The sequence below is a fragment of the Nannospalax galili genome, unplaced genomic scaffold, assembly GCF_000622305.1.
Source record: "Nannospalax galili isolate Female #2095 unplaced genomic scaffold, S.galili_v1.0 scaffold552, whole genome shotgun sequence".
NCBI classification, from domain to species: Eukaryota; Metazoa; Chordata; class Mammalia; order Rodentia; family Spalacidae; genus Nannospalax; species Nannospalax galili.
This window is the reverse complement of record NW_008330501.1, coordinates 529,536-552,877: the sequence shown is the minus strand read 5'-3', so window position 1 is coordinate 552,877 and position 23,342 is coordinate 529,536.

The window sequence follows — 23,342 nt, the reverse complement described above, 5'->3', positions numbered from 1 at the left end:
TGAGATAGTGTCTGTCCTTGAAAGTGAGATGAGTTTCTTGCAGACAACAAAAAGATGGGTTTTGTTTCTTAATCCATTCATATAGTCTATGTCTTTTGACTTAACTGTCTATATTTTAAAAAATCACATAGAATACAAATAAATGACGTAATGATATAAGAATTTGGAAAAGCAAAAAAACCAAACCCAATCCCAACAGATGAGAATATTAGAAACCAGAGCAGAAATCAATGAAGTAGAAAGAAATAAACAATATAAAGGATCAATGAATCTGAGAGCTGGTTCTTTGAAAAGATAAACAAGTTCGACAACCTCCTTGCCCAGTTAACCAAAAGACAGAAAGAGCAAACCCAAATCAACAAAATCAGAGACTAATGGGGAAATATCACAACAGATACCAACAAGATCCAGAATATTATAAGGGAAAAAATTTAAATCCTATACTCTTTAAAATTTGAAAATCTAAAAGAAATAGATGAATTTCTAAATTTAATTGATTCATCAAAGTTAAACCAAGAGGAGATCAGTAGTTTAAACAGTCCATAATAAATAAGGAAATTGAAACAGTAATAGAAAGCCTCTCAACTAAAAAACGTTCAGGCCCAGATTGATTCACAGTGGAATTTCACTAGACTTTCAAACAAGAACTAAAACCAAAACTACTTATATTAGTCAAAAAGATAAAAACAGAGGAATATGTTCTTTCTATGAAGCCAGCATTTCTCTTAATATCAAAATCAGGTAAAGACACAACAAAAAAGAGAACTATAGGCCCGTATCCATAATGAACATAGATACAAATATTCTCAACAAAATTCTCATATAGAGACACACATCGAAAAGTTCATCCACTATGAACAAGTTGGCTTTATTCTAGAGATGCAAACATGGTTCAATATATGTAAATCAATAAATCGAATAAATCATACAAATGGACTTGAAAACAAAAACATAACATGATCATTTCAATAGGCACAGAAAAGGCCCTTGGCAAAGTCCAACACACATTCATGTTAAAAGTCCTACAGGGAACTAGACTGGAGGAAACATACTCAACATCATTAACACTATATACAAAAAACCCATGGCCAACATCATTCTAAATGGAGAAAACTGGAAACATTCCTATTAAAATCAGGAACCAGACAAAGCTGCCCACTATCTCCATTCTTTTTTAATATAGTTCTTGAAGCTCTAGCAGAGGTCACGTTATCCCTATTTGCAGATGATATGATATACATAGAAGATCCTAAAAATTCTGCCAGAAAACTTCTTGAAATGATCAACACCATAAACAACGTAGCAGGATACAAAATCAATTAACAAATATCATTAGACTTACTATATGCCAATAAAAGCAATCAGCGAATGAATTCATGGAAACCCTCCTATTCACAATAGCCTCAAAAAATATCTAATTATAAACATAACCAAAGATATGAAAAACCACAACAAGACTTCAATGTGAAACCTGAAACACTGAATTTGTTAGAAGAAACCATAGGCTCTATAAGACAAAAGTACAGGACAAGACTTTCTTAACCAGACATCAGTTGCTCAGGCATTAAGATTAACAATTGACAAGTTAGACCTCATTAAACTAAGAGCCTTCTGCCCAGCAAATGAATCAACCAATTGAGTGAAGAGGAAGCCTGTGGAGTAGGGGAAATTCTTCACCTGACAGAGAATTAATATCCAGAATATACAAAGAGCTCAAAAAACAAAGAATCAAGAAAACAAATGACCCAATTACAAGATGGGCTATGGATCTGAAACCAGAGCTCTCAGAAGAAGGAATAAAAATGATCAAGAAACACTTTAAAGGGTGTTCAACATCCTGAGAAATTAGGGGAATTCAAATCAAATCCAATTTAAGATTTCATCTTATTTCAGTGAGAATGAGTAAGATCATGGAAACAAATAACACCAAATGCTGGTGAGGATGCAGGAAAAACCGAATCCTCATTCACTGCTGGTGGGATTGCAGACTGGTGCACCCACCATGGAAAGCAGTGTGGTAAACTCTTAAAAAACTAATCTTGAATATACCAGTTATATCACTACTTGGCATATACCAGTTATACCATTACTTGGCATATACCCAAAAGACTCAATATCCATGTTTATTGCTGCTCTTTTCACAATAGCTAAGAAATGGAAAGAACTTAAATGTCCCTCAACTGATGAATGTATCAATAATGAAAAGGCAGTACATTTACACAATGGAGTTCTACTGAAAGGTTAAAAAAATGAAATCATGAAATTTTCAGGTAAATGAATGGAACTAGAAATTGTTACACTAAGTGAAGAAATGAAGTAACAGAGACTCAGAAAATCAAATGATGTATGTTCTCTCTCATTTGTGGATCTTAGCTCTAAATTCTTATATATGGGGATGTATCCTGATGTAACCACAGAAGCCAGAAAATGGAAAGGAACCATGGGGGTTAAGTGGAAGAAGGAGCTCAGGAGAGGGTAATAGTAGGAGACAGATGTTATTAACGGGGAAATGGGGAGAAATAGCGGTATTTAACAGGGAAGAGAAGACAGGAGGGTTATACAAAGAACTGTGGGTATAAAGGAGAAGAAGGAGATCAAGAGAGGGGGAATAATAGGAGACAGGTATTATCCAGGGAAAAATGGGGGTACTTTAACAGAGGAGAAAGGAAGATCAAGAGGAGAGATAAATAATGCTTAGGTGGTTAAAAAAAAAATCAGAGAAAAATACATTAGTTCAAAAGCCTACTGAAAAACCACATATATGCATATGAGTGTATGTGTATGGCTGAAGGCTATATAAGAAGAAACACAGTGCCAGACAGGAGAAACCTCCTTTAAAGTTGTTGGTCAGAGTAGACCAAGACATTTCCAAAATAACACAGACTATCACTACAGCCCTTGATTTCCTTCAAGAACTTGAAGGTAAAACTCTACTGCTGAAGACAGGTCACATTTCAGATACAGGACTGGGAACAATTCAACTGGAACTGACCTTAAAGTCTTCCCCCTGAAGACTAGCTCTCATAGTATCAGAGGATATTTTGCAAGCTGCTGTAAAGCCTAATAACCACAATGACCAACACAGAAAACCTATCTATATTGGTGTAGTAGTGGCTCTTTTATCTTGGAAGCAGTCAACAGCTATATAGTTTTGCTTAAAGTCCATTCAGTGGGAGGAAACTCATGTGTAATTATAGCCAAATACACACGACTAGAGATTCTAGAAAAAAAACCTACTTTTATCACACTCCTAGACAATTCCTTAGTGTATTATAAATGTGTTGCCTTATATTTACATACAAATGTATTTTTCACCACTGACCAAAGAAGCTTCTTTTTTGACAAAGCTAGAGTTACAGAGTTCTACAACTGGTAACACACAAAGAATAAGTGTCTGTAAGATGCCTGGTCCTAAGTGATACATCTACAATGCAGCAGGATAAGAAACCTTAGCTAAGAAACTATTGGCAGCTGATTACTGCTGGGTGAGGGAGAATTGGTCTTCTTTAAGGGAGTATACTAGATAGACTGAACTCATCAAGGGACATCTGAGTATATAAACTTGTCTCAAGAAACCTTACTGTATATGACAGAATGTATGAAATCTGGTGGGGGTGCTATGGGAGGTGTGCAGATAGAGGAAGGGGTCTAAATATTACTTAGATGTATTGAATGAAATGCACTAAAAGTCAATAAAATATGTAATATATAATTTACAAGTGTTTTTTGTGTCTGATGGGTTAAATAACTATATACACACAGGCAGGCCCTTTTGAAATAAAACCCCAACTATGCAGTCACATAATGTGAGTACAGGATCAGTACATTTCAAATTAAAATTAGTTTTAGGTTTAATGTGTTAAGTGTGTTATTTAGAAGCAAAGTTTTAATGATATTAATGAGTAGGCCCTACATGATTCAACTACTGATAATTTATTGATCATAAATATAAAATATTAATCGTTAAATTTTATCTGTCATTTTAAATTGTGTCAGCCAAGGTCTGTGTGCTATTAAATCCATAACAGTTAAAATATTTCCTCATTAGTTGCACTGCACTAATTATTGCTTTCATTCAGGGTCCTGGTTTTTATTAATAATGTTATATAAAGTTCAATATCTGCTGCTGCTCATTATTTTCAGTCATGTGGTACCGAGCAACATGATTTGTAGAAAGATGAAGCCAGATCTCAGTCAAGAAAAGGCTGTGATTCAAAACTCTGAGAAATAAGGACAATTCTTCTAAGTGTACTTTATATAAGATCTACATTGACTTAAGTAGACTTCTATTCATTTGATTTACATTATTTATTATCATTATTAATAGGCATAAAGGCAAGTGGTCAGTTTTTAATAAACATGACTTGCTTTCTAAAATCTCCAAAACTGTAATAATTGTTAGTGTTGTTTGGGTTGACTCTGTTAAAATTTCTATAGCATAATTACTTTCTCCATGGGCAAGAAACCAGTATAATTCTTCCTTGTACTAATGTCTAATAAGTATTCTATATGAAACTAGAGTACATATTAGAATATTGTTATTGCTGTTTTAGTGGAATCATTTTTTTAACATCGAATGCATTAATCTTTCATAGCTCTGACAGATTCCTATAATCTGTTAATTTTAATATAAACATATATAATTATTTGGGTTGTATTTTATATACCATATTGATTGTATTTTTTCAAACTGCCATATAATTTAAACGGTGACTAGACTATAAATGTTGACAATTCTTCAAATGAAATTTCAAAGTAGGGGAAACAGAATGATCTTATTAAACACTTTACAGAGCCATTATACATGGCTCCATGTTATCTATACATTTCTTGTTCATGAAAAATACCAGTAGAAATCAAAGAAAATAAAATGATCTTTACCTTAGATTTAAGAGGATGAAACTGTAGGTGGCATACACTTTTAATCTCAGCACCAGTAGCTGAATCTCTGTAAGATATAGGCCAGCCTGGTCTGCATAGTGAGTTCCAGGCTAACTGTGGCCACTGGAAGACCCTGTCTCAAAAAAGCAAATCAAAACAAAAGAAAAAGGTAAAAGAAAAGGAGGATCAAACAGAAAGATGTTTAATAAAGAGGAAGTTGAAATTCTTTTATTTTGATGAGGGTTGTTTAATATTAAGCTTTCATGCTTATAAAATACACACCAGCTCTAGAGTGCGGCCCAATTGTCTAAGCCTTTTCAGTGTATTTTTAAACTGCTTCCTCCACAAATACAATAATTACTGTAATTTTTCTAAGCTTTCCAATAGTTTCTATCTTATAGCTATTTGGTATTGCATATAGGTAAAATTGGAGCTATTATCTCATAACATTCTAGCATTTTAAACCAGTCAGAAAGGTTCTATGTACATTAGGAAAAACTCTTTCATGTGTACCAAGCATGATAGTAAAAACATGTAATCCCAGCTACTGAAGAGGTTAAGGCAGGAGGATTCTTGGAGCTCACAGGTTCAAGACAAGCTCTCACAGTAGTGAGCTCCCATCTAAGAAATTAAGAGAAGAAGGAATGGAGGGAGGGGAAAACATTCATATGGTTCTGAGAAGAGTAGAAATTGTCTTTTCAACCTGAAGGGTAAAGATAACAGTTAATGGGAGAAGGTTCTAGCTTAGAAGACAAGTGGTGGCAGTTTTATGGCTTTCATTGGGCATTCAATAAATATTATGATACACTATATTATTGTGGTGCTTTCTTTTAATTCACATTTCCATGATTTAGAATTGCCTGAGCAGAAAGTAAACCAGTAACCAGTGTTCTTCCATGATTTCTGTGTCATGCATCTGAAGTTCCTGCTTCAGTTCCTGCCTTGACTTCCCTCTGTAATGGACTGTAACTGCTAAGCTGAACTAAACCCTTTCCTCCCTTGCATTGATTTTGGTCATGGTGTTTATCACATCAGAAAAAAAAGCAAATTTTATAAATTCATGACTTGATTTCTGTAATAGCAAGTTCCATTTCTGATCATTTGTAATTCAAAAAATGGAAGTCGACTGGCAATTATGAGGCAAACTTATAAGACAGTAGAAAAGATGGTCTTTTTGACCTTTAAATAGACTTTACATTATAGTCATGCAACCCAGCCTTTGCCCAATTATATACCATTGATCACTTAGAATCAAGTAAAATTTATAACATTAACTTGAGGTTTCTATATCTCACTAGATGCTGCTGCTTCTACTTTACTAAGACTGTAAATTAAAGATCATGTGGATTTTATCTATGCAGATAAGCAATGTCTTTGAAAGTATGGAACACATTAGAACACTATATTTGGAAGAGCTAATTACAGTACCCTGCATATTTCTATCCTATTTCAGTTTCTTTTAGAATACTTATGTGAATGAAAGTGTATATTTTACTTATTTTTGTTTTGTTTCTTTTTATATGTTTATGTTTTCATTTAGCATAAAGTATTAGGCCAAGAAATATATTTGAAAGTCAATACAAATTTTCATATGAAATTGTAGCCATGGGATCAGGATTTCATTTTGTCCCATGTCTGTCAATCATTAAAATTCATATTATTACAGTTATTTCTAAATTCACAGAGATCCCTCTGTGTGCAATGGCCTGGAGAAGTATGTAATGTAATTATAGGACAAAGCCAGCTATCTTCTCTACCACAATTGGAATAGCCCTACAAGTCACCTGCCTCATTGGTAATCAGAAGCACCCATATTTGACTTTTAGGAATAAATGCCAAGTTGAAAAACTGATTCAAATTCCTTGACATATATTGAGACATGGGCTGGATGTGACAACGCAATGATATATTTTCAGTTTCTCATATATACTTCTCAAAAACCAATTCTTCAAATAAAATTGAAGTGGTATATAATAAAAAGTGGGAGAAGCCTCCTTAGAACATGGATCAAACAGCAATCGGCTCAAAAATGAAGGGGTGAATTTGGTAGGCTAAAATTGCTATTCTATTTGACCAATGAACTCCCTCCTGAAGCAAAAAGAAGCTAATTTCACAAAAGGTTTATTTATCAGAAGTCACTCTTTTTCTAACATTATGTTCCCAAGCAGTTTTCTATGTGAAAACTGATGAATATGTTTATAGGGCAGGCAATTGTAAGAAGATGATAAATTTCAATTATGCAAGCATTGTTTGCTAAAATAGCTATTGATTCCAGAGAGATATGCACATCAGCACATCCTGGCTGCTATAGTTGACGGAGTATTGTCAATGAAGTAATAGCTGTTTTGTTATTGAAAGAAATTAACCTTATAGCATAATCATATTCCTCATGGACAGTCTAGAAACTGTGATTTTTAAATTTATGGTTTGATTTCTACAACCAAAAATTCACTTTCTGATGATTCGGAATTTGATTTAAAAAGTTGAAATGGAATTTTCTATAAGAGTTTTGTGTTTCCAAATCTTTTAAAACATTTTTATTATTTATTGTGTATGTGTTTGCTGGAGTCAGTTCTCTCCTTCCAGCACATGGGATCCGAGGTGGAAAGCACCTTTATCTGCTGAGTCTTCTTGTTGACCTTGTGTTTCCAATTCTTGAGTCTGTGATTAATCCAAGTCTAACAGAACCAACACAATGTGAATGAGTGAACTTATGTAGAGAAATGATAATATCTATGCCAAATAAAACATTATTTAACAAGCTGAGGCTATAGCCAAATTAGTCCACATGTTACATAATTTGCCGATCCCTGATCTAAGTAAGTAGGCATTTATTTTCACAATAATGTACACAGTCTTTTCTGTGCCTTGAATTTAATTTTAAAGTACATTAGTCACCTGTGTCCCATTTGAGTCTCCCAGAATTTCTTACTAGTTAAAAGGTTGTCAAGAGAAAGACAATTAAAGAGTTCCCTGAGAACAATGCCTCCAAACCCCAGTTCTTGCTGATTTTTAATTTCCTGATGTAATTATGAAAACATAATATTCATTAAGAAAGAATGAAAAACTTCCTGATGCTCTCCCACACAATTAATTTTTTCATCATTGCTCAATGAATGTAACATTTTAATTGGGCATCTATGATTCTAAAATTGTGTCAAAACATTTCTAATCACACAATATTTAAGGTTTAAAAATCAACTGAACATCAATACATTAATATAAAAATATTCCAAGAGAATAATGCAGTGAAAACAAAAGGTATTACTTTCTATAGGAAGTTCTAATCATGTATTCAAAATCTACTTCACTGAAAATTTGAAAATTTTTAGTCTTGTTGTCTCTGTATAATAATCTCTACTTATACAATATTCAGGTTCACAGTGAAGCTCAGATTCAAGATTGAAAGACATGATCTGATTTGACAAATCTTCTCACAAGTTATGTTTAGTCATCATTATTAAAATAGGAAGATATTTCTTATTGTAGATATCCATTCTTTTTCTTGAACATAGGAGTTGATTTTGCTTTCCAATTTCATTAATGCTTCTAAAATCACATCTTCTGCCAACCACTCAATATGTAGATATTCTCTATATACAAGGTGAAAGAGACAAAGATAAAGAGAATTGATATGAGAATTGACTTGAGTTATTTTATGCTGAGAATTCTCACATTCTGCCAGCGGGTCAGCTGGAGTTTCAAGAAGGCTGATGGAGTTATTCTGGCTAAATCTAAAGGCTTATGGAATAGTATTACTTATAGCATGATTTCCAGTTCAAGGGCAGAAGATAGGATGAGCTATCCCACACCTAACTGTGAGGCAAGAGGAAAAAAAGCATGGGAAACAAATGCCTCTTTGCCTTTTCTTCTAGTCAGAACCTCAGTGAATCAGATGATACCTAGCCCCATGGGCAAATACATCCTCCAAATCAAAGCTTAATCTCATTTGGAAATACAGACATATACAAAAATAATATTTAATCTGGGTTTCTCTTGGCCAGGTCTGCTTGATATATAAAGATAATCATTATAGAGACTTTTAAGAAGTAAGAACACAGGGAAATAGAGACTTTCAGGCTACTGGAAGCTTGCAAATGTGATCTTGCAGCAATGTTGGCATCAAGCACAAGACCCATGCCAGCTGAATTAGACAAAGGCCCAGAGTGGAACAAGGGAAATGGGTGGCAGGACAGGCTGTCCTTAGTCTGGAAACTATGGGAGACACACTGGGTGAGGGAGAGTAGAACTCTAAGATCTCTAGATAATCTGACTAGACTCCAGTGGATGAATTTGCACCTAAGAACAACTGGGTACAAATGCTTGGCTGAATAGGACTTACCATGTATGGTGCACTATATGAGGTCTTGGGGGGGAGCATGGTGGGAGGAGGGGTCTAAATTTGATTAGGAACTGTTGGGTGAAATGTACACAGCTCAATAAAAAAATTTAAAAAGAAGAACAACATATTATGTTTGTTCTTTTCACACTTATAATTTCTTGTTTTAATAAAGCAAATATGCAAAGAGGATGTATTAGTCATGAGTATATTGTTCCTGGTACACATGCATTAACTAAAACTGGAGAGATATCAGGAGGGGCTGGATGAATGCAAAAGAAACTTCAAAAACTGCACTCAGTGACTGCAGAAACAAAAATGAGGAACTGTAGAAAGACTTGAAGGTCCAAAGAGCAGTTTGAACTCTAGAAATTGAATTTAATTTCCTAAAGGAAGAACAATTAAAAATTTTTTGTATTCATTTACTTATCTCATCTCAAAGCTACATTGTAATTAGAAGAAATCCTTACCTTACAAATGAGCCAAATCATCATTGGCTCTCCTTGCTGTCACTTAGCATGACACTTTCAATTCAAAATGAGAACCTGGGTGGTTTAGCCATTCGCCCCATACAAAGCACAATAGTACCCCTTCCTTGTGGGGAAAATGCTTCCATTTTCATCCCCAGTGGATATGTGAAACTCTAGACATTGCTGAACTCTGTATATATATATATATATATATATATCAAGCACAGTGTGGAATTAAGAAAAATAGTAATGAAACAGAATGGTTATAACAATGGACTATGTACAAAAGACTATGAAAGTTCATTTCTAATGATAACCAAGATGACTACTAGGTGATTAGCAGCCTGGTAACATTTACACACAATGTGGCAATGTTGTTCAAGGCGATAATTCATGTCTTGAGTAGGACAGTTTAAGATTTCATCATGCTACTCAGAATAGAGCATGATTAAAAACTGAGAAACTGTCTTTTTTGAAAGTCTCCACTTAATATTTTCACATCGTAGCTGACCACAAATAACTGAAACTGCAAAAACATACTACATATAAAAAGGAACTTCTGCATCACGCAGGGCAAGTCTTTTCTGCTAAGCCATGAATAGAGGTAAGCTTTGACTGCTCTGAAGGGCCTTCTTGGTGTTCTATAATCTAGTAGTCCTGGCTTAATGGACCATGTAATGATCTTGCCTAATAACTTAAAAATAGACATAGAATTGAAAGAACAGGAACACAGTAATTTTACTTGCACTAGGCCCTAACCTCCCAAAGGCTTATCCATAATGTAGATATTTGTATGTTGCTTTGTCAATTTTTAAGCAGCGTGGGTTTGCATACAACTATTTAGGGGCTGTGATATTTCTAATATACTGATTGGCCCTGTCTTAAATTCCTCATCTTTAAAATAGAATATATTATACAAAGATGTGTTGATTATATAATTTAGTACCTATAATGAAAAATACTCAATCTTACATAGAGAAAACATACAATAAGTGATGGTTTTGATGGTTACTTGCCTTTATTCATCTGAGTGCCTAGCTTAGATTTTTCTCACTGGTACAACATTAATTGCATTAATGACTTTCAATTACACCTAATTCAGTGTCACAGGTTTTCAGAGACTTAGAAACTGCTATGGAGGGATTCAGTTGTGTAGGTAGGTAGGACATATTCATATTTTTGTGGTCTATTCTGAAACTCCACTATTATATGAAGGGAATAAATATATTTTAAAATAAGTAATGTTATGACAGGAAAGAGATGAAAATGACCAAAAATAAACACAATTTTTAAAAATGTAAAGCAGAGTGTTAAAGGCTATTTGCAGAGCTGCAATGTAGAAGCATAACTTTGTACAGTGAAAGCCAGTTTCCATCATTGTATCCTACAAAGCTCTAGAAGTTAGAAGCTGTTACATAGAAGTGTCTGCCAACTGGCAAACTAAACTGGCAAGTTATAGTCATCCTTCCTTCTCAAGCTTGGCTGCACCTACTTGTCTAGGATTATAAACTTGACTGTTGACCTTCTGTAATAAAAGGAGGGTCAGAAGGGAGTCCTACCCAATCAGTCAGCCTTATTTACATGAGGTGGGGAACTAAGGACATATAGGCAAAACACCATGAGGCAAGTCTCTCAACATTTTGTGCAAGTGCCTGGAGGTCACAGAATCTATGTTTGGATGTGGACCTTCCAGTGCAGCCTTAAATGGGGGGGGCACCCATTCTTCTGTAAGTAACCCCTCACTCCTTGCTCTGTTAGTAAGCCCAATATATTTGTTGGGGTGTTCCAAACTGCGGTTTTGGAGAATTTGTACCTCATTTGTTGTAGGACCAAGGAAGGAAGGTGCAGACTTAATTAGTGCCTCCCAGGGGGAATTTCAGCAACAGAAGCACCAGTTTCCAGTGAAAAGAAACTACAAGTTAGATTGAAAGCAGAAGGATTTCTTAGTTTATCAAATGAGTAGTCGAACTCCTAATCTCCATGAACCTGTGCAGCTAAGCAACTCCAAGAGTTCTGGAATGAAAAGCATGAGGAATTCTGCCAAAGGGCTCCAGATACACAGCAGAGCCTAACACAAAACATCATGGAATGTGTTACAGTTGTCAGTCCATTTACCAAATTTGATTTTTATGCATGAATTTTACTGAAGGTTTGTAGAGTCCATTATAAACCAATGCTCAGAGCAAACACTTCTGTAAATAAATGTCATTATTTTTATTTTTTCCTTTGGGTATTTGTATACGGTGTGTGTGTGTGTGTGTGTGTGTGTGTGTGTGTGTGTGTACATGCTCATGTGTGTAAGTATGGCTGGGTACATGGCATTGTATGTGTGTGGTCAGAGAATACCTTAGGTGTTGATTCTTACCTTCTACCTTGTTCGAAACAGTGTCTCTGACTCTCCATTGCATTAGTTAGGCCTGCAGCTTCCTGGAAATTCTCTTGTTTCCACCTCCATCTTGCATAGAAGTAACTGGATTGAAGCCACATGCTACCATAGCCAGGTTTATGTGCATCTTGGGGAACTCAGGTCTTCATGCTTTCACACAAAATGTTTTACACTCTGCACTGTCTCCCCAGACCATAGATATCAATTTTTTAAACATTCTATTTTTGTTTTTTACTTACGTGTAAAAGTCTGTGTTTGTATGTGCATGTGAGTGCAGTACCCACAGAATCCAGATGTGTTGGAGCTAGACTTACAAAGGGGTTTGAGCTGCTTATTGTGAGTGTGGGGATTGAACTCAGTTGTCTGCAATACCAAATCACACTCTTAACCTCTGAGCCATCTTTCTAACCCCTATATATGCCCATTTTAAATAATATTCAATTGAAAATTATGGCCGGCCAATGAAAACCTTTCAAACTTTATTCATCTTCTTTATCAACTTTGATTTTCATTAGTATTTTCCATTAGTAGTGGTTATAGTAGATAATTAACCAGTCAAATAGGATTCATTCAAAAAGTTCAGGGTGATTCTTGAGTACAGAATATTTATTGCAACATATTATGCAATGTCTAGATATCTTCAGCCTAAACTAAGTTTACTGTACGAAAAGGTAGTATCCAAATGCTGCTGTACATCTTACCACTCAGAGCCTCAGTCAATGCCAATGTCAATGATTATCCCCCTGCTCTGGAAGAATTTTTGCCTTCCAGAAATCGAATGAATATGAGAGTGAGCTGATAGAATTAGTAGTGATTTGATGCTTAGGTAGAAGGAAACTAAACATTCCATAGGGACTGGAAATCTTGCCTCCTGCATAGAGAGATGGATGAATTCTGCTTGAAATGTATAAGAATCAGAAAGAATCTGTACCTCATCCCATCTTGATAAGCCCATCCTAATGAGCTCCTGTTCCCTCTTCACTAAGAGTGTAGCATCAGATACACCTTCAAAACCAAGAGACATCTAAATGTGAGGCTCAGATGGAAGTCTCTTGACTTAACTGAACATTAATCCTGAAATGACTGAAAACACCTGGAATTTTAAAGTCACAGTAATGCTATTCGCTTTCAGAAAAATAATATTGGAGAGACTTATTTAGTCATGCAAAATTAATTTTCTTCCCCGTGTTTCTTTTTTATTTTTATATAAATATGCATTTTTTTATTGTAAAATAGGCAACACTGGCTTGCTGCTCCAGCTCTACTCACCTTCTGGGAACCATTCCATCAATCTTTTCATTTGGCAATCCTCTTCTCTGCACTTTCCCTTTGGGCACATAACCATTCCCATCTTATCGACCTCACTCCTATGAAGATGAATCCAGACCCTCTCCATTTTTAGCTTGAATCTTTTCCCTGAATTACAAATCCAATTTCCAGCATTCAAAATATACAAGAGCCTTCCTGGGGGATATAAAATCAATGTTCCCATCTTGGTTCGTTAGGTGGATCTGTTCATTCACCCTGGCCAGCTGAGATGCAGTGGCAGCACTTCCCCTGGGGCTCACTTCTCTCACTCTTGGCTCACACATGCTCACCGTCTCTCCTAAGACCTGGATTTCTGATTCATACCCTACTTTGATACTTTCACTTTTGTTCTCTGGCTTCCTGAATTCTCTCTCACTTTTGTTATCACCTGAGCCTCCCTTCCCACTCTAGTCCCAAGCAGTGGCCATTTCTGACAGCCTTTCTACCACGTGTGCATTTCTCCTAAGGCTCCATCTTGGAATTCACTTCAAGATCGTTTTTCTTCAGAAATGTGTAGAGCTCTTCTATCCTTTTCACTCTACATAGCCATTTCATGGCTAAGAACACTTTGTGTTTTGAATTTTTATGAAGGCTTATTATTCTTTAAAATAATATTTTATTCATTCTTTGAAAATTTCATACATGTATACAATGTATTGCAGTCCCATTCTCCAACCACTACCTCCTTTCAAATCCCCCTTAGACTGCCAATCCCAATTCATGACTTCCAGGATCCAATTAGTGCTGACAATGTACGTGGGTGTGGGACCATCCACTAGGGCATTAGCAACTTACCAGCTCCCACTTTTCCACAGGAAAGTGATTCTCCCTCGGTCAGCAGCCATCAACTGCCAATACCTGCCCTGCTTCAATAGCCCCTCCCCCTCCCATGCTGCAGTGTCGATTGGCCTCATCTTGTGCAGGTTCTGCACTGGCAGCTCCAGCTGCTATGAGTTGATGTGTACGTGTATGTTAGCCATGTCCTGTCCAGAAGACAGCGCTTCACAGCTCTCCTTCCCATCCACTGTCTCTTACATTTTTTTCTGCTCGCTTGTCAGTGACGTTCTCTGAGTCTAGGATAGGGTGAGATGGATATTGATGACCCATCTATGACTGAGCATTTACAGTCACTTATTCTTAACACTTTGACCAGCGATGAGTCTCTGGATTATTGCTATCCACTTCAAAAAGAAGCCTCTCTGCCTTGTTCAGAGAAGCAAAGTGCTCTTCTCAATGTCTTTAGCACTGGCTTCCTCATTTGAATGTTCATTGTTATCAAGTTACCATTCAGCAGACAATAGGAATGGCTTCCTATCTTGTCGCCCTGCTTCTGTTTCTCTACCAGTGGGAAATACAAGTTAAACTGCTGACAGAATTACTTTCCCACCCCTCTTTTATTTATTCTTAATCTTATTACTAAAAGACATGAAAAGTCAAAACAAAAAAAAAATCGATTTCCAATCATGTTTCATTTTTCACAAAATAAAATTCACACATTTTAAAAAAATATACCTTCACCATACCTTACAAATTCTATTTTCAAGACCCCCATGGCTTTTGCCATGTGCACTCAACATGTGTTCCTCTGTTTCTAAATATCTGCCTCTGCTTTTGTAGCAGCCTCTGCAGTTTTTCTCAGTTTTCAAAGAAAAACATAAATGTCCCCCCACTTAAAGTTATTACTGCTGAGCTGCTTCTCTCACCTGCTCCCAAATCTGTGTGGACTTCACCCAACATGGATTATACTCCACTGCACAAGGCATATTTGTGTACACGTTCACTCTAAATCTTCGTTGTCTCTAATGATAACTTATTTCCTCCATGTTATTTAAGATAATGCCTTATATTTCATGAATTCTCAATACATGAAATTTGGGTGGAATATAGTAGAAATTCAGGAAAAATACCTATGGAAACTTCTATACCTGTTTACATGACAGTCCATCTTCTCTAATTTTCTCCTCTTCATCACTACATAAAACTGAAGAAAATATAAATATATTTAAAATTCTTGCTTAGTAAAAAAGGGTAAATTTGGCTAACATGGGAGACAAGGAAGTGTAGGACCCTGAGACCCTCCTCAGAGCCCCCACTAATTGCCTTCATAGCTTACTGCTTTAAACATGCCCTGACCCTCCCCCCTTGCTGCTCCCTCCTCCTCCCCTCTAAGAAACTATAGATTAGGCAAGCCCGGACACAAAACTGCCCTATAAGGAGACTCCTGACCCCACAGGTGACAATCAGCACATTCCACAACCTTGAGAACAGCACCCACCAATGGAAAACCTCCAGATCTGTACTCTGTATGTCCAATCAGTTCAAAACTATGTTGGCGCGCGCGGGCTCCTTAAACCAACCAAAAATGTAACTTCAGAATCCCGCTCCTCCCTTTGTCTAAAATTTGTAAAAGACTACACTCTCCCTTACTCCAGGCTTTCAGCACAGATCCACTGCATTGGTGAGGTCTGAGAGCCCGAGCTTAAGCCTAAATAAACCATAAACCCTTGCTTTTGCATTTTGGTGTGTTGGGTCCTCGGTGGTCTTTTTGGGGTCCAGTGGACGAGGTATAACAGAAGTGATACCTAATCTTCTAAGAGTGTAAAAGCCTACCAAATGGTGGACCATATAGAGAGAAGAAATTAACTTAATCTGATTATTTCCCTACAGAGGAGTTAACTAAAAGCATTTTATTTGGGACAATTGCATCTTACCTAATTCTAAGGAGACCTCATAAGGGGTTTGTATACTGAAAATGATCCATGATCCACAAGTAACACCATGACTTTAAAGATGGTGAAAGTTGGTCTTTTGTCTGGATTAAGTTTGGTGCAGAAACTTTAATGGGAGGAAAAAACTTTATATATCTTTCTTTTATGCAGTTGTTTACATTATGAAGTTAAGAAAATGATGACTTTATAGTGATTAGTAGCATATATAAACTTCAGAACTTAGGATATTTATTGGGTAAGAATGGTCTGCATAAGTATGAGTACCTTTTAGCATTAAACAGAGTATTATAGACAGATTCTTGAAATTCTCATTGTGAAAGTATGGCTCTTTTAGCCATTCATTAAATTCTCATAATGCATTTACTAGACACCTCCATTGAGCGAGAACTTAGGCAAATGTTAACATGTGTCTATAGTTTAAATAAGTACCTCAAGCACAAAATGTGCTTTACAAATTCTATATACATTGCTCAAGGAAGACAGTCATTGAAGTTGATCTTTTGTGTTGCCCACATAAGGAGTGAAACACTAAGAAAACCATGGAAGGACTATTCACAAACCTGCTGTAGAAATTTTTCAAATCATAGATGCTGGGCTAGGTGCCTGGCACAGTGGGAGAGTACTTATTATTAATAGGGCTCTAAGGTCAATGCCTAGCTCAAAACATTCAGTAGTTAAAACCATACTGACTGACAATTTTATATTACTGAAGGTTTTTCGTGGCATGTCATTCATATAAGTTTTTGAGAGAAACAGAACAGTAGAGCTAGTTTCTACTAATAAATTTTTTGTGACTGCTTTCTCTTTTGCTTTATGTCAGGTAAAATTAAGAATAGCCCAACTTTACACATGATGGTATCCTACCCATTTGTGCCATGAAATCTAGTAAAGATTTTCTTGATTCTGATGATGGCTGAGCCCATAATTACCATTATTCTCTGAATAGTTGGAGAATTAGAAAACAAAATAAAAAGCTCTGGCTGTAGCTGGGGAAATAGAGGCATAGATTTCCCAATAGCCTAGACTATGTCTGAATGATGATTATGAAAATGCTTTTCCTGATCGTCTATATTTTCTATGGGTTTAATTCTCCCAAAATACAAAATGGCAGCAACAATGTACAACTAAAATGCTATGTGGGGAATACTCTTGAGTGGTTGACAAGTCAAAACGCCATCCTTAAGAAACTTAATTCCAGTGAAGCAGGATAAACATGATCAGAAATGATGTGAATTGCAGAAACATGCAGAAGATACTAGAGCAGTATACAAGTGCTATGGCAGAGAAGGATGGGGTTCACATGGTTTTTAGGGAGCTAAGAATGGGGAAAATTCTTCCAAGGGGTTGGTATCTAAATTGAGTTCTAAATAATTTAGAAGATTTTAAGGAATGAAGTATTTGAAGAAGAATTTTCAAAGTAGTCTAAAGTGCATAAAGTTTAAAACAAAGAGTCCCTAAATTGATATATCTCTACAAATAAAGAAGAGAGGCCAGGGAAACTCCACAGATCATGTGTATTTATTTTTCATAAGGAATTGAACTTATGTGACTATCTGAATGTGAAATAGGCATTGATATGCTCCCTTGTGTTATGTGAAAATTTTACTAAAATATCATTTATAAAATATTGATGATATATTTTTCTTTCCAAGTATAAGAAATCTTAAAGAGGAGATGCCAGACAGGTGACATGTTTGACACCAATAACAACCACTACAGTATCTACATCTCACCTAGATGCTGAGACAACCTGAGCTCTCTTTGTTCCTAGTAGGAAATGGATGCCGGCAGAAAAGGATGTTGTAGTCACTTAACATCTGGACTGAGAATCATTTGATAGGAAATGTTTGGCATGTGTACTTTCCAGATGTGAACATTTGAAGCAATATGACTCTTGGTTTTCTGATTTGTATGTAGGATAAGAATCTCCTTAACAGCTCTCACATTCATTATTGTGTGTTGGCGCTGCAAATCCTCCTAGTTAAACAGCAGCATATTTCATACATTTGGAAGATGCACAGCTGAAGAAAATGCATGTTGGGGGATTATTTGAATGTGTGTTAGAATTTTTATAACATAATTATACCAAATCTAAGTATAACTATATGGATGACCAAGTCTTATAATTTCCATGTATACCAAATTCTTTAAAATATTTCTTTGGAAGAAATCCTTATAATTAAAAGTTTTCAGAAAATTATATCGGTAGTAAATTAAAACTTCAATATCCATGTATCTGGATAATGCTTTTTTTAAGAATGGAAGGATGAGACATGAGACAGTGGACTATTTCCACAAATCTTGAAACATCTCAAGCCATCTGAGATCATTGAGAAAGGCAGGCAGGCATGGCTTAATACAAATACAGGTAGACAGGGCTTTTTGTTTGTTTGTTTGTTTGTTTCTTGAGACACCGTTTCCTTGTAGCCCCACCTGGCCTGGAACTTGCTATGTAAACCAGGATGACCTCTCTGTCTCACAGATTCACCGGCCTCTGCCTCCAGAGTACTGAGAATAAAGGCATGCACCACCATGCCCAGCATGGACAGGACTTTTAATATCCTGTGCCAATTACCTTACCTGGTAATTCTTTGAACATTTATGGCACAGTCACTCCTCCTTTGAAAAGAGGAAGATAAATTAGAAATTAGAAACCTTGGCTTTTAGCTATGTAATTGGGCGAGTTTCTATAGCCCTGAGCTATGATCTGAATGTGTCTCCCTGCTTCCCAACAGTTGTATGTTCAAATTTAATCACCAGTGTGAACAAATTAAAAAGTGGGGCCTTTTAGAAAATTGTTAAGTCTCAGTGGCAGAATTTTGTGAATAGAATTGATGCCTTGATAAAAGAAGTGTGAGGGAGCTCTTGGCCCCTTTTGGCCTGTTGAGCATATGAAAAGAGGCACTAGGAAGAAAAGAGCGAGATTTCACCACACTGAACAGGCCAGTGCCACAATGTTGATCTTAGACTCCAGAACTGTGAGAAATGCATCACTGTTATTTGTAAATTGCCCAACTTTAGTGTTTTGTTGCCATACCATGAACAAAGTGACCATCCAAGGATGAGATTACTCTGGTATGGCTTTCAATAAAAATTGAATCAAATAAAGTAACTACTGTGTTAATTCAATGCTTGGTGAATAGTAGAGATTCATTATAAGTTTCTTTCCCCTCTCCTATAATATAACAGTAAATGGGGACAATTGAGGTGGTCCTAAAAGGACATTTGGCTTTGCTTTTAAGTTAGTATGGAGGGAAGTATCAAGAAACACAATGGCTCATTAGCAATAAGAAGAGTTGCTTGCAGGCCAATTTTCAACCTCTACAATCTAGCACTCCTTTCAAGCACTTGTTAAATGCAAGCAACTTCAATTTATCCACGACTCTCCGTATTTGCTGACTCAATTGCATGCTTTATGAAAGGGTAGAGGATTAATTTCCATTAAACTTTCATAACCACCATATTGTCACTTCTGGAGGGGAAGAGAGGCCCTTTCTGAGTGCCAATGGAATCTAAAGTATTTATATCATTTTGGCAAGAAATAATCAGACCTCCTTTGGGGGAATTTCTATTACTATATATACTTGAGCTCCATGAATTATAAATGGTTAAAATTTGAACCTATATCTGGGGAATAGAAATCTTGGAATGCTTACTTCTTTTTTATTATTATGAGCATAGATCTCTTCAACATCTGTTACATCTTATTGAAATTCATCAAGTTAAACACAGCTGGTATTACATAGCAAAGTGGGAATAAGGACTTGAGGGAGTCAGATGTGATTTTTTTTCCAAGAAAAGTGGGGTTTGGGCAAAGAGAGAAAGCATGGTTTTGACTGTTGTTCAACTTGGTTAAATTACAATCTTTTTGGCTTTCCTGAGAACTACTGTGTAACAGACAGGCAATTTTAATAAGTCAAAGCTAAAAACACCATCTTCTAAGCCTTGGAAAAGTATTCTAAAGTTCTTTTTCTTAAAACACGCTTAGTAACCCCCCAGAGAAAAACACCACTATTGCACCAATAGAGCTAGTTTGCTGTGCCAACCATTGTGGTTATTAGGTTTTTACTGCTGGGTAAGACCATTGATTGATTTTAGCCCTTAGCATCTTGCTCAGTGTCCTCTAGAACTGTGAGAACTACTCTTCAAAGAGATGACTTCCAGGTCAATTCCAGTGCCATTGCTACAATCCTGTGTCCAAAGTATGTCCTGTCTTCAGCAACAGGGTCTTACCTTCAAGTTTTGGGGGGCAATCAAGGACTGTGGCAATAGTATGTGTAATTTTGTGAGTCTCTTGGACTACCCTGGCCAACAACTCGAAGGGAGGTTTCTTCTGTCTGGCTCTGTTATTATATAGCCTTCAGATATATATATACTCATTCAGAGATATTGTATGAGCAATTTTTCAGTGTATTTTTGAACTAATACTTTTCCCTCTGGTTTTTCATACCAGTTGGGCATTATTTAGCTCTACCCCTGCTCTCTTTCCTTATCTAACCCACCCTTCTCCCTCCCCAGGTAAAGTTCCCCATTTTCCCCATTCACCTTTGGTAATACCGGTCTCCATTGGGACCTCCCTCTTTTGAGCTCCTTCTTTCCCTTTACCCCATAGCATGCACAAGACCCATGCTGACTCAATCAGACAAAAATCCAACAGAGAATGAGGGAAATGGGCAGCAGGCCCCAAGTCTAGTTGAGGAACTGTTGGCAACTGATTACTTGGGGGTGATTTGAAGGGTCTTGACAGAGGATTAAAACCAAAACCATCGCATAAATTGCCTGGTCAATTGATTTTAATGTATGCACCAATTTACCATATATACAAGAGTTCAGTCTTTGCACCAAAGGACATCTGAGTACAAATGCTTGATCAGATAGGACCTAACATGCATGACAGAGTGCATGAAATCCAGTGGGCCGGGGGGTGTGGGGTGCAGATGGAGGAAGGAGTCTAAATTTGATTAAGATCTATTATATGGAATGCCCCAAAACTCAATAAAAATATTTTTTTAAGTTTATATCTTTGTATAGTAATTTTCACTCTTCTCTTTCCCTCTAGATGTATGAAATTTGGTCTTGCAGCACATCTTTTCCTCAAAAATTGACATTCAGACAGAAAATGAGAATCAATGGCTGCTAGCCATGAGAGGGCCATTGATAGCACAGGAGGTGAGGGAGATGTCACTGGCAGCACTAAATCACTGGTCTTATCATTTTCTATTTTTTTCCTCCACTCAGTAGTACCCACTAGTCTGTTTAGCAACTCAAGCACATTTTAAAAAGCCATTTCCTTAACTGAACAACCACTTTGCAATAATCTGTCAAAGTGAACGGAAACTGAACATTCATATTTTACCTCCTTCTAAAATGTGATCATTGGGAGTGATCAGATTTGCCATCTTTATCCCCATTTTCATTCCCTTGTCTTATTTTTAGAATACACCAAGGTAGCATCTTGTTTTGTCTGTTATGTTAGAGCATAATAAATGAATGAGAAGTCAGAATCATCCATCTCCATACCCCTAGCAATCGGTGCAAGATGTCTGTGGACTGTTACACTGAATTCAACAGCAGCATCTATCACATTTCCCATTTGAAACCTTGATGCTGTATAAAGGGGGATGAGATGTTCTATAACATATTTAGGAAACATTTCAGGAAGTAAATAAAATATTGCTCAAGGGAAGACTGTATTCTATGTAACTTAGGATCCTTTGCAGGTGGAGTTATGCTTGAAAATATTCAAATGATGATTTATCGACACTTTCGGAGATTTGAATGGTCTTGATAGTGAGTGAAAACCAGAACCATTGCATAAATTGCCTGGTCAAAGTATCAGGCTTTTCTTCCACTTCATTGTGAATGTATTTGCTCTTTATGAATGCTAACACACAGGTGGTGGTGGAAAACAGAACAGTCACAAATTTTATGATGCAACCAAACCTATTCAAACCTATTCATATTCAATTCTAAGAAGAGAAAAAACTCATTTTGGTGTTCTTAAAAGGTAACCAAGAGAACAAATGGGACCAAAACTTTTCACCTGCTATACCACAACACTGTTTAATGTGATGAAATATTTCTCCAAAGCTCTTAGGCGCAACTGCCTATACATTCCCATTTCCTTAGTTTCTCTAGGAACATCGGACAATTCTCTGAACAAGCAGACACACAATTACTGTGATGCCGTCTCAACAACAGCTGGTCTATGCGGCATTAACAGCCAGTGCAGTTAACAGTGTCATGGCCAGCCAAGGTTTTCTATGAGGAAGATGAGAGTATGGAGAGCCATGAGTTCCAGACTTTTGCAAGAGCCCTTCTTTTCTTATTTCCAAGGAAAGACGGACTGTGGTGAATGTTTAGGAAAACAATGTAAAGGCTGCTGCTGCAGCAGGGCTCCATGGGGAAATCTGATAAATATCTGATTAAATTAGTCTCCAACATAATTACATTAAAATCAAATTTGTTTAACTTTCTCTATGCTTGGTTATCTCTGCACAGCCAAAAAGATGTTAATTGGCAACCTGGCTTCTAATGCGTTTATACGGCTGGCGCTTCATTAAGTTCAAGTTTTATAATGCAAATGAAGAGATGGAAACTTTTTAACATTAGAAATTCAACTTGGATGTTTTTGTTTTTAGACGGAACCTGTGAGGTCATTTCATGTTGATATTTTAAGTGGGAATTTCTTAAAATGTCAATTTTTAAAAGATCTTATGTGTACACAGGAGTATTACGCATGCTTCTTGACATTATAAGATAGAGCACAGGGAAACTGTAAGCATGAGAGAGGCCCTCCTCTGCATGCCCTGCCTGCCTTACAGAGGCTTTCACTTTCAGAGAGTATCACAGGGAAAGTTTCCCCACACTTGATTATCTGCTCCAACTCTTTCACTGCTTTTAGCTCCTCCTACCCTTCAGTTTTGTTACTGTAGCCTGAATGGGTATCAAACTTCCCAATTCCTTGCCTCAGCACCTCAAGCGCTGTCACATGCAAAGGCCACCATGCCCTCAAGAAATTAAAAAAAAAAAATTGCACAAATATAGTTTTGTAATGGAAACTCAATGCGCTAAGATACAAATATATGAGAAAAATGGCATTGATGATCCTACATTTTACTGAGAATTCTGTTGGATTTCCACATGCAGCTGAAACAGGATGTTAAAATCAGAGCAATCCCGTTGTCTGTTTTAGATGAATTTCTAAAGTTAAGATAAATGTTGTTCAT